The sequence below is a fragment of the Alnus glutinosa genome, chromosome 2 (genome assembly GCF_958979055.1).
Source record: "Alnus glutinosa chromosome 2, dhAlnGlut1.1, whole genome shotgun sequence".
Taxonomy (NCBI): Eukaryota; Viridiplantae; Streptophyta; class Magnoliopsida; order Fagales; family Betulaceae; genus Alnus; species Alnus glutinosa.
This window is the reverse complement of record NC_084887.1, coordinates 28,383,760-28,396,233: the sequence shown is the minus strand read 5'-3', so window position 1 is coordinate 28,396,233 and position 12,474 is coordinate 28,383,760.

The following is a 12,474-nucleotide window of genomic DNA, read 5'->3' as shown; positions in this document are numbered from 1 at the left end:
TCCATCTTAATAAAAAAAAATATAAATTTATTAAAAAATAAATAAATAAACTTATTTTTTTTTAAACAAAAAAAAAAAAAAAAGTTTGTTTATTTATGTTTTAATAAATTTATATTTTTTTTACAAAGATGGACACGTGTTACGTGTAGAATTAACAGATTCCATAAAAATAGTGGAAGGAAAATCGACCTAGGAAGTAAAACGTAATTATTGCATACCCCAGGGCCCAAGGACCTCCCATGAACTTTTTAAACCATAAGAAGTGAAAATAATTATAGCATACCACAAAGACCAACGGTGCAATTATCTCTTCCAATTATCTTGTTTGCAGTTTTATTGCTTCTTTTTTTTTTTCCTAATAGCGGGCTTTTTATTTGTTTATAAGGGTTTTTATTACAAAAAATAATTTAAAAATAATAAGCGATCAAATGTATTAAATATAATATTTGGATGTACCATGTATGAATATATTATCGAATGCCAGAGCTTTAGAAAAAATAATAATAATAATAATTAAAAAAAAAAAAAAAAAACCTTCCTAGTCACTAAGGAGATAAAATAGGTGTCGCACTCACCGTCCATCGTGAAGAAAACAATTGATCAATGACACGACATAGTGTTCATCCTATAATCTATTCTTTTGAAGGGCGGTGAAAGTTGAGATTGATAGAAGAAACCAACTACTTGGTGGAGACCTTGCCTTTCTATGTTCTTATGCGGATTTTTTTAGGTTTGGGTTGGTTGCTCGTCGGCTTTTTTGTTCCGATCTTTTTTGATACCAGTATATCGATAGTTCTGCAGTTTCGGAAGGAGAGTCATTTGTGGCCGCTTAATGAATCAGATCATTTGTTTAACCAATTCTCAATTGGTCGCTTGTTTTTTAATTATCTCACCATTTTCTAGTTGTTTTAAGGCTGTTGTTTAGGTTGCTCACCCATATTTTGTTTAATTTTATTGTAATTCCCTTTTTCCCTCTCCCTAATAATAGAAGAAACCAATGGAATAATCTACTCATAATCCCTTTTACTCGCATAAACTAAAAATCAATCACCAAAATTAATCGTATGCATATACATATTACACACGCGAATATATGTATATGCATATAGATCCAAGAAATGAAATTCAAATGATCTTTCTCTAATGTCTTTCTTGCTTGAATCAATTGTTATATTAAGACTCGAGGCTGCATGGTATGGGCCACTTTTGTTTACATTTGCATGTTTTTTTGTAATGTGCAATTGTTTTTGCTTAGATAGGGCTTTTTTGATTTGATTTTTTGTTGAAAGATAATTTCAATCCCAATGTAATTAAGTAGACAGCCATATCTCTCAGGAAACTTCCTTGGTCACAAATCTGTACTGCTGGCATTCACATGGTTTTCAGTTACCTGCCTACCTTTCCTTTTTATATATTATTAGCTATTTGAAAGCTCATCTTATTTATTGGATTTTTATGAGATCTAAATGTTCATTTTATTTTATTTTTTTCAATCATCATTGACTATGTTGGTTGGTGCTTTCACTAGCTGGGCTACTTTTCACCCATATTTTGGCTGTGCCAAAGTGGCACCCGTTCACGTGACGAGTTTTAAGTAATTTTTTATGTCAGTCAACAACAAAAATACTTAAAATGCGAAAGGTCAACCAATATAAAATGAGTATGATAAATTAGTATGAAGAGTATCATTACTCGTCAAATTTACACCCATAATTCGCTTTTTGGTTTTATTAGTATTCTAATATATAAATGTGTTCTCAGTCAATTTTTAGAAAATTGAAGATAGTTTATTAAAGGATAAATCACTCCTATATGATCAAAAGCCTTAGTATAACAAGTGAAGGACCAAAGTGGGTAACTTTAAATATTTTGGTTGTTTGTGTATTTTGAGTTGTAATTAGTCGTAGTTTGAATGTGTAAGTGCAAGTGAGTGGTAATTTTGAAGGGACAAAATGTAATTGAATGTGATGGCTGCATGGCGTGCTGTAGAGTTGGGAAGAGATTTGGACTTTCAAAGGATTATCCTGGAAGACGATTATTTGATTACCGTAAGTGCGCTTAACCAAAGTCACATTTATTTAAGCAATTACGGACAGATGATAAAAGACATTCGGGTTCGTTTATTATCCTTCCCTTTTTCTGTTGTTCGTCATGTAGGCGGGCAAGCTAAAACTGCTACCCATTCATTAATAAAACATGCTTTGTCTTTGAATTCTAAGATGGTATGGATGGAGGAGTGTCCTCCTTCCATTCTTCATATTGTAATGGCTGAAAAGCTTACTGCCGATTAAAAAAAAAAAACTATAATATATGAGAAATATCGGACACAAATTTCAATTGTTATGATTTTCAGAAAATATAATTATTATAGAAGTTGATGTCATTTTTCTCTTTTTTTTTTTATATATATAAAAAATAAATAAGTAAATAAATAAAAGAAGTTGATGTCCTTAGTAAAAGCACTTAATGGCACTTTTTGAATTTCTCGAAAAGAAGAAGTCTCTTCCTTATGCTTCCCAATATTCAAAAAAAAAAAAAAAATAGGAGTCAAAAAGAAAAACAAAAGGTAAAATGATTGTTATCATGTTTTACATCGATGGTGCAATAAGTACTTTTATACACTACCTTTTTTTTTTTTTTTTTTTTTTTTTAATAGATACTTGTATACACTTTTGACTTACGGGAAATTGGGAATGGTTTATGTTACAGTTTTTGGGGATGTATAACACTCCACAGTTGACTAAGATTCTAATAATTTCAAATGAAATTTAGTATTAATTTGATGGTGATGATTTAAAATCAGCGTATCAAATGGTATACATGATTTTATATTATTTAAATTTTTTAAAAGACGTACTAATATTGAAATTATAAAATAAATCATATCCATTAAATATCCATTTAATTTAAAATTGAGAGGATCTTAGTTCATCCTGAAAAATGTATGGCTCGTTTGACAATGTTTTTTATGGTGTGACATAAATATAGTTTTTTTTTTTTTTTTTTGAGTATTTGTGTTTTGAGTTGTTTGTTAACATTTTTTTTTTTTTGTTAAAAATAAATAAGTACCCTAAAAAACTTTATCAAACGAGCCCATAAATTTTATTTAGAGGATAGAAGTAAAACATTATTAGTTGAGGAGATGATTACAAATTAAGAGTTTTTATGGTGCGACATATATATATATTATTTGAGTATTTGTGTTTTGAGTTATTTGTTTACACTTTATTTATTTTTTGTTAAAAATAAAAAAAAAGTACCCTAAAAACTTTATCAAACATGCCCGTAAACTTTAATTAGATGATAGAAGTAAAATATTATTAGTTGAGGAGATGATTACAAATTAGAGTTTGAGTACCAACTTTTATCCTAAAATGTTTGTTAATAGAAATAAAAGTAAAGAGATTTGTTCCAAACCTTATGTTATATATATATATGAAAATGACATCTTACATTTGATAACCTCAAATTTACATATTAATAAAATTTTAAATCCACCAATGAATTGTGTAAATGGTATTTTAGTACTAGCTGCTAGGGATAATAAATTACACCATTTATAGGCTTATATGTACCATCATAACGGAGGATTGAGATCCCGTGCAGTACCTAGGCTATTGTATGAGGTGCAATAGCTGTAATTTGAACTATTTTAAATGAATGTCTCAGAACGTGACAATACATATGAAAAAGAAAATGGCTGACAAGGTACAAGCCATCAGAGGGGGAGTTTCAGCAACCTCTAATGGCTAGGTTGTGGTGGCCGAACCATCCTAGTGGTGGACCGGGAGTGTTCAGCCACTCATGTGGCTTGTATTGTCCCCGTTAGAATATACGGAAAATATATTATATTTTCTATATATTCCATATTTGGTTGATATTATAATATTCTCTATTTACAGGTTAATTGATTACCATATTTTGTATTTACTCTAAACTTTATAAACTTATAAATGAGGACCTTTATATTGTAGACAAACAAGTCAATGAGCACAATATAGCTATTGGGGCTAATTCGTAGTGCTAGGCGTAGATGTCTAACACCGAACCACCTGTAAATTCTTGGGTTATTTTCTCTCTCTTATTTCCGCATTTATTATTTTATTTTAGTTTTTTTCAGTCCCTTTCCTCTCTTTTATGTGATGTTGCATTTTATATAATTTATTTAAAATAAAAATTGGTTAAATTAAAGTCACTGCACTGCATCCTTGTAAAGGATAAACACCATTCAAATCATCCACAGATTTGAACTCAAAAGATAAGTCTCAAAGTGATAATCATAATATTCAAACTCAAACTCTTATAGATACAAATAAGAGATAAGTAGTTATATAAGATTAGCTCTAGGAGTTTTGTATTATTCAAATTGTATTTACATTAGTTATCTCTACAAGTGATTGAATATCACTTAAACTCTATACCTGTATACACGTTCAACATTCTTTATATATAGAACAAAGCTCTACTCAATTAAGTAAGGAAGCAACAATCAATATATTCTATTATCTTACATGGTATCAGAGCTACAGTGACTAACGTCCAAAAAAAAATTTCCATATCTCTTCCGTACTTTTTCCATGGCCTCTTCATCCGGTACTCCTTCCACAGTTCCAGCTCTTGTCACCTTCACAAACTTCAATCCTGTCAAACTAACTCAGGATAACTATCCCACCTGGCTTCCTCAAATTGTCCCTCACCTCAAAGGTGGAAATCTTTTTGGCTATGTCAATGGAACTTTTCCTTGTCCAGATCCGGCTATCACCACCTCCAAAGATGGTGTCAGCTTCACTCAAGCCAACCCAACATTCCTACACTAGACTATGCAGGACAAATATTACTTGGAACAATCAACTCAGCTCTCTCCGAGAAAATGCTCTCGCATGTCACTTGTTGCACTATGTCCAGAGACGCTTGGACAACCTTGGAGACTTTTTTTGCATCCCGATCCAAGGCCCGTACTATACAGATTCATTTTCAACTCGCCACGTTGAAGAAAGGCAATGCCTCTATTGCTGATTATTATCACAATTTTCAAAACCTCACTGATTCTTTGGCTGCTGTTGATCAGCCCATCAATGAATTTGAGAAACAAGCATTCTTGCTTGCGGGACTAGGATCTGATTATGATCCTTTTGTAACTTCTGTCACCACACGAGTTGAACCACTCTCTATTGAGGAACTGTACCGCCACTTACTCACCCATGAGTCCCGCCTTGAACATAATCAACCCACTATTGATCTTCCTACTGCAGGTGTTCATCTTGCATCTCGGCAATCTAGCCATCGTGGAGGCAGAGGCCGCACCACCAACTCTTATGCCAGATTCGGTCGTGGTAGGGGACGTGGATTTACTGCTCGTGGCTCCCCAACTTTTGCCAACCATGGATCTGCTGGTCGTGGCTCCTCCACTCGCCCAATGTGCCAAATCTATAACAGGATGGGTCACCGTGCTGCTGATTACTACCAGCGTTATGATGCTTCTGAATCCAAGGATTCTAACGTGCAAGCCTATTTCTCCACTCCGTCGAGCATAACAGATTCAGCTTGGTACCCAGATTCAGGTGCAACCCATCACTTAACTTCTGACTTTGCAAACTTGAACTTCCATGCTGAGTATTACAATGGTCCTGACAAGGTTCACATGAGTAATGGAACTAGCTTATCTATTGATCATATTGGTGACTCCCTTTTCTCCTCCCCTACTGCATCATTTCTTTTACATAATGTTCTTCATGTGCCTTCCATAACCAAAAATCTTTTGTCTGTTCACAAATTCTTCTTCAAGGCCTGAATGAGAACGGGCTCTACAAGCTCCCTCCCAACGTCTCTTCTCATCATTCTCTCTCCTCTCAATCCCAGTCCCAGTCATCTCAGTCCCCCAAGAAATCCAGCATCTCTCCACATATCTATTCTAGTGAAGTTTCAGCTTTAGTTGGTGAGCGCACGTCTCTTCAAAATTGGCACTTCAGACTTGGTCATCCAGCTTTTCTTTTATGCTCTAGTGTTCTCTCCAAATTTAATTTACTTGTTTTTCCCAATAATGAGCCTTTGACTTGTCCTACGTGTCATATGTCAAAGAGCCATCAACTTCCTTTTTCGCAATCTTCTCCACGTGTTAATCATCCTCTTGAGATGGTCTACACTGATGTATGGGGACCCTCTCATTTATGTTCTACTGTTGGTAATAAATATTATGTTTCGTTTTTAGATGCTCATAGTCGTTACACATGGGTATTCCCAATCTCTCTTAAAAGTGATGTGTGCATAATATTCCTGCAATTTCAAAAATATGTCGATCGATTTTTTAATTCTAAAATTAAAATTGTTCAATCTGACTGGGGCGACGAATGTCGCTCCCTTAGCAAAATTCTTCAAAATATGGGTATCTCTCATCGACTCTCATGTCCTCACACACATCAACAAAATGGTGTTGTGGAACGCAAACATTGTCACATAGTTGAAACTGGCTTAGCTCTTCTTTCTTATGCCCATGTTCCCACTCAATATTGGGATGGTGCTTTTCAAACGGCTTGTTTTCTTATAAATCGCATGCCTACACCAACTCTCAAAAATTCTTCCCCATACGAAATTCTATTTTGTACCTCTCTGAATTACTCTTTATTACGTGTGTTTGGTTGTGCCTGTTGGCCCAATCTCCGTCCTTACAATTCCCATAAGCTTCAACCGCGTTCTATTCAATGTGTGTTCTTAGGTTACAGTCTGCGTCACAAAGGATATCGGTGTCTCAATCCAATCACTAATCGTATCTACATCTCAAGAGATGTTGTTTTTGAAGAAAATATCTTCCCTTTTTCCTTTGTTTCCCCAACAACCCCACTGACTTCTATTCCAACCAACACTAGTCATTCACCACAACTCTCTATCATTTTTCCACAAAACACGTTCAACTCACCTACCCAAAGACTAATCCCACCAAATCCTCACTCTCTTATATCCACACGTCCAGCTAGTGTCTCTCATCAATCAACACGTACAGCTCCTGCTTTATCACGTGTCCCTACTGTTCCCCACTTTCCAAGTCTTCCATTCACCCTTGCGTCATCCCATACATCACCTCCTATGTCATCCCATGTGTCACAACCTGATTCATCACCCTATCCACACCTTCCTCAATCTTCCACACTCAACGAAGACGCCTCTCCTGCACCTCCAGATTTGTTGTCTTCACCCAGTATCTCTGCCCCTCCCTCAAACACACATCAGATGATCACAAGAGCCAAAAACAACATTATTAAACCCCGTGTGTTCACTGCTGAATCAACAAGATATCCTCTTCCCTGTGCATTGTTAGTTGTAGTTGATTTAACCATCACCAAACCTACTTGCTATACACAAGCTGCTGCAGATATAAATTGGCGGCATGCCATGAATACCGAATTTGATGCTTTGTTGGCTAACAATACTTGGCGACTGGTTCTTGTGTCTAAAGCTAAAAATTTAGTTGGGTGCAAATGGGTGTTTCGCATTAAGCGAAAGGCGGATGGTTCAATTGATCGGTATAAAGCCCGATTGGTAAAAAAGGGATTTCATCAACAGGCAGGTGTTGATTATTCAGAAACCTATAGTTTAGTGATAAAACCAACTACGGTACGTTTGGTTCTTTCTATTGCCTTTTCTTCTGGTTGGTCAATAAGGCAAATTGATGTACAAAATGCATTCCTCTATGGTAATCTCTTTGAAGAAGTGTATATGTCTCAACCATCGGGATTTTCTCATCCCCTCTATCCGAATTATGTTTGTCGGCCTCAAAAGGTTCTCTATGGATTAAAACAAGCCCCACGAGCTTGGTTTTCTAGATTGAGTAGTAAACTCGTTGATCTTGGCTTTGTGGCATCCAAGTTAGATATTTCTCTATTTATTTGTAAGCCTGCATCATTTATCATGTATGTGTTAATATATGTTGATGATATTATCATCACTGGCTCCAACTCCACTGCTATTGACAATCTGTTGATTCACTTAGAGACAGAATTTCGGATCAAGAATTTAGGTGATCTGATTTTATTTTTTTGGGCATTGAAGTCTCTACCACAACAGATGGAATTTTATTGTCTCAACGCAGATACATTCTAGATATTTTGCAGCGCACAAAAATGGCTGATGCAAAACCTATTTGCACTCCCATGGCCATGTCCACTCATTTATCTACATATGATGGTGAAACATTCAGTGATCATACTCTCTATCGTAATACAGTCAGTGCCCTTCAGTATTTAGCAATTACTCGGCCAAATATTGCTTTTACTGTATATCGACTTTCCCAGTTCATGCACAACCCACTGCTTGCACACTGGCAATCTACCAAACGTCTTATGTGATATTTGAAACAAACAGTTGATTTTGGTCTGAAAATTCAAAAATCAAATTCTAATAGTTTACAAGCTTTCTCAGATGCAGATTGGGCTAGCTGCCGTGACGATCGTCGTTCCACAGGTGGATATTGTATATTTCTTGGCAAAAATCTTATCTCGTGGAGTTATAAGAAACAAGCCACGGTCGCCCGGTCAAGCACTGAAGCTGAATACAAAGCTTTAGCAAATGTTGCAGCTGAATTATCCTGGTTAAAGTCATTGCTGTTGGAACTCAGCATTTCACTTCATCAACCACCTGTCTTATGGTGTAATAATATTGGTGCTACTTACCTGTCAGCCAACCCAATTTTCCATGCCCGCACCCCGCCAAAAACCCCTTGCAACCGTGAGGGGCGGTTGGGAATGGGGCGAGGATGAATGGGGTGGGGATCCATGGGTATGCGGGGATCCCCGCAGGTATGGTTCTACAGCAAAAATAGGCCAAGAAAGCCAAAAAAGCGAAAATAACATCCACCCAGTGAGATTAAATTAAAGACCAAAACGAAAAACAAGACATAAAATCACGAATTTGGGCGAAGAAGATGAAGAGACGAAACAAGAAACAAAATCACTAATTTATTCAATATAGAATCAAAGACCAAGAATGAGAAACAAAATCACGAATTTATTCAACACAAAATCAAAGACCAAGAACGAGATAATAGCATATATATATATATATATATTTATTTCTTTACAAGAGTCATAAAACCAATATAAGATTACATAGGCGTACCTTAAGATTTGGGTAGATGAAGTGGTTAAGATGTGAGGTTTGAAGTAGGGCTGGCAATTTTGACACGACCCGACACGAACACGACACAAAATTAGCGGGTTTGGGTTTACCTTAAACGGGTCGACCCGTTTATATTGGTCTGGCGGGTCACCCGCCATACACGATTAACTTCTTCCTTCTTCTTCTTATTCTCCTCTCTCTCTCTCTCTCTCTCTTTTGGGTTAAAAAAAGAAAAGAAAAGAAAAGAAAAGGGAGAATGGCCGAATAGGAAATTGGGGGAATGGGGGAATGATCTGAAAAGTGAAAAGTTGAAAACAAAAGATTCAAAACTCAAAAGAATCAAAACAGTGAAAAGTTGAAAACACAAACAAAACCGGAAAAGTGAGAAAATTGAAAACCCTAACTTTTTCTTTTTTGATTTTTCCTTCAGCCTCGCCGAGTCCCCGCGCCGCCACCCTTCTCTTCTTCAGCTCCTCGCCACCGCCCCTTCTTCTTCCTCCCGCGAGGCCCAATCGGAAACTAGACCCGCTCGACACACTCTCTCTCAAGTCTCTGCTCTCCTTGTCTCTCTGCCGCTCTCCCTCTCTCTCTCTCCGGCCGATGTCGCATCCGGTACCGCCGGGTCCGCCAGTATGTTTGTTGATTTCTATTTTTAATTTTTTATAGCCTTATTATTGTGGGTATTAAAATCATAATCGTGATGCTTGGCCTTGGGTTTTCTTGGGTTTCATGTTATAATGATAGTCTGCAATCTTCAAAGGCAGGGGTTTGTGAAGTTTTTATAAGTCTACAAGCAACAAGTAACTGTGCAGAAAGTGGAGTTGCAGGAATTTTTTATTTTTTTTTGTCAATGGGACTCTCTGTTTTGTACAGTAGGTCTGGGTAGTTCTTTTTGTTTGTTGTTTGTAGTTGTTTTGATTATTGTTTGGATGGTTTTTTATTTGGATTGTGGACTGTCAATCATTTAAACATAAGAATAAAATATGGAAATAATTTGATCAAATATGTTGAAAAATATTTATCTTCTCCACTCTGATCTTTCTTCATCCTTTTACTCTTCAAAAGTTGCTATTGAAGATTCTATCATATACTTTAGTTTTTGAAGATAAACAATTATCAAAGAGAAAGAACCAAATACATCATCAATATATATATAAGAGACAATATTTACATGGTTATCACTGTGCTTCTGGACACAGTGATAAACCCAATACCAGTAGCCTTATTATTAGCTGTCTTATAGTTTGGTCAACCAGATCATATATTGTAATATTCCAGATTTTTATAATAATAATAACTTATAAAAAAAAAAAGAAAAAAGAACTTGCACGGCAAGTTGATATATTCTTTTATATTTTTCTTCTTTTCTCTCTTTTTCTGGGTCTTCTTTCTTTCTTCTCTACTCTTCGTTCCTTCTTCTTTCTTCTTCTACCCGAGAACAGAGAGGGAGCCTGAGAGGAGAGAAACAGAGACGAGAGAGTGAGATTGAGAGACTAGAGAGATGAGATCAGAGAGCGAGAGAGGGAGATCGGGAATGAGGATCCGGTGGATCCGTGAGAGAGAGAGACCGAACGGAGAGGGAGAGAAACCGGGAAGATCGAACCCAATCTTCCGGTGGATGAGCTGGGTGACGCCGGCGAGACCAGGGAACGCCGGTGATGCGACTTCCGACGAACCCGTGGGCTAAAACCCGTTAACCCAGGAGCTTGGACCTGCGACCCGCTAGCCAAACCTGATGGATCCGGGAGAACACGTGCGACCCGAACCTTCAGGAGGTTCGATCCTCCATGTTCGGGGGTCCCAGTAGCGGTTTTCGGTGAGCCGTGACCTGTGAGCAGTAACCCAGCCGAAGATCCGAAGCCCCGTGAGGCCGTGATCCATAACCCGAACTTGTGACCTGAAGACCCGAGAGGAAGACCCGGTTTTTCCTATGCGTTTTCCGGCAGAACCAGTGGCTTTCCCGGTGAATTTCTAACAACCTATGATGATTTATTTTGGGATTGATTTGATTATTGTGAAATTAGGGTTTTATGATTTTGGGGGTTTTCTATGGATTGATTAGGGAATTTTATTGATTAATGATGGGGTATTGTTGGATGTTGATTTTCCTGTTTTATGTTCTTGTTCCGGCAGTGTATGTGTATATGGGTTTTCTGAGTGGGTACCTACTGTTGATAGACTATGTGGGAGATTTTTCTAGCCAGTGATATGTTGATTTTAGTTGATAAATTATGGATTGAGGGATTGCTCTTTGTTGTTGACCGAATGGTTTTTGGATGGGATTCTTTGTTTTGTGTTGTTTGGCCTTTGGTGATTCGGTCATGTATATTGGAGAAACCATATGTTGATTTATTTGGCTATCTTTGTTTATATAGGAGAATATTTTTTTGAGATCTGAATATGTTATCCCTGTTTTGATGATGGCCGATTATTGATGAATTTTAGTGGTTTTGGATTATGTGTTTGATGATCCGGCTAGGTATATTGGGTGTGGATGTTGATTTGTTATTTTTCTCTATTTTAGGTATGTTGGCAGTGAGGATGTTGAGTTGTGCTTTGAATTGGGTTAGCATTATGGGCTAGCATTATGGGCTTTGATAGTTGTCTTGATGATATGTGAAATGAGGAGTTTGGTTGTCTTATTTTGGATTTATATTTTGTGGTCTATAGGGATTGGCTGAATGAGTTGGAAGAATTTTTATATCACTTGTTGGATTGAATTGTTAATTGAGGGTTAACATATTCAAATAAATGTGTTACTTATGATTCCTAGAGTTGAGTATTGACTATAGCTTTAGGTTTGATTATGAGCTTAGTTATTGTGAGCTATTTATTAATGATATCAGATATCTATAGTAAATTTGGGTAGAGATTTTGTATTGATAGGAAATATTTGAAGAATTATGATTGCATGTTATGTAGGATATTTATATAGGATATCTTAATTTAAGTATTAGGCTTCAAATTTTATAATATTTCTCTAAACTTATTCTTGCAATTTATTTAGGTAAAATGTCGATCCTAACGCTAATGACAAATCCAGGTAAGGGGATACAACACCGAAAAACCCCCAACAATATTTTATTACAAATCTTTTGAAAAAGTGTTGGGGAATTTTACAAGCGTTTGCTTTTGTGATTTTTAATGCCAAGTTTTATTACTCATATGTTATTGTTCAAGAATTTTGTGCATAAATCACAAATATGATTAAGAGCATATTTTAAAGCTATGACTTATGCATAATTACAGTTATAATTAAGAGGATTTTTAAGTTATGGATTATGCATACTTATAGTCAAGAAAAAGAGCATTTGAAAGTTAAGATTGAAAGAAAAGAGGTTCTAAAGTTAAATTCTGCACATGACT